Raw genomic sequence first — 573 nt, 5'->3', positions numbered from 1 at the left:
TGTCATCAGCAAATGTAATGATGGTGTTGGAGTCGTGCTTGGCCACGCAGTTGTGGGTGAACAGGGAGTACAGGAGGCGACTAAGCACGCACCCCTGAGGGGCCCCAGTGTTGAGGATCAGCGTGGCAAATGTGTTGTTGACTACCCTTACCACCTGGGGGTGGCCCGTCAGAAAGTCCAGGATCCAGTTGCAGAGGGAGGTGTTTAGTCCCAGGGTCGTTAGCTTAGTGATGAGCTTTGAGGGCACTATGGTGTTGAACGCTGAGTTGAAGTCAATGAACAGCATTCTCACATGTTCCTTTTGTCCAGTCCAGGTGTGAAAGGGCAGTGTGGAATGCATCATCTGTGGATCTGTTTGAGCGGTATGCAAATTGGAGTGGGTCTCGGGTTTCTGGAATAATGGTGTTGATGTGAGTCATGACCAGCCTTTCAAAGCACTTCATGGCTACAGACATGAGTGACACGGGGCGGTAATCATTTAGGCAGGTTACCTTTTTTGGGCTTTTTTGGGCACATGGACTATGTTGGTCTGCTTGAAACATGTAGGTAGGTCTCAGACTCAGTCAGAGAGAG

The sequence above is a fragment of the Oncorhynchus tshawytscha genome, linkage group LG16 (genome assembly GCF_018296145.1).
Source record: "Oncorhynchus tshawytscha isolate Ot180627B linkage group LG16, Otsh_v2.0, whole genome shotgun sequence".
In the NCBI taxonomy this organism is placed as follows: domain Eukaryota; kingdom Metazoa; phylum Chordata; class Actinopteri; order Salmoniformes; family Salmonidae; genus Oncorhynchus; species Oncorhynchus tshawytscha.
Note: the sequence above shows the minus strand (reverse complement) of the source record.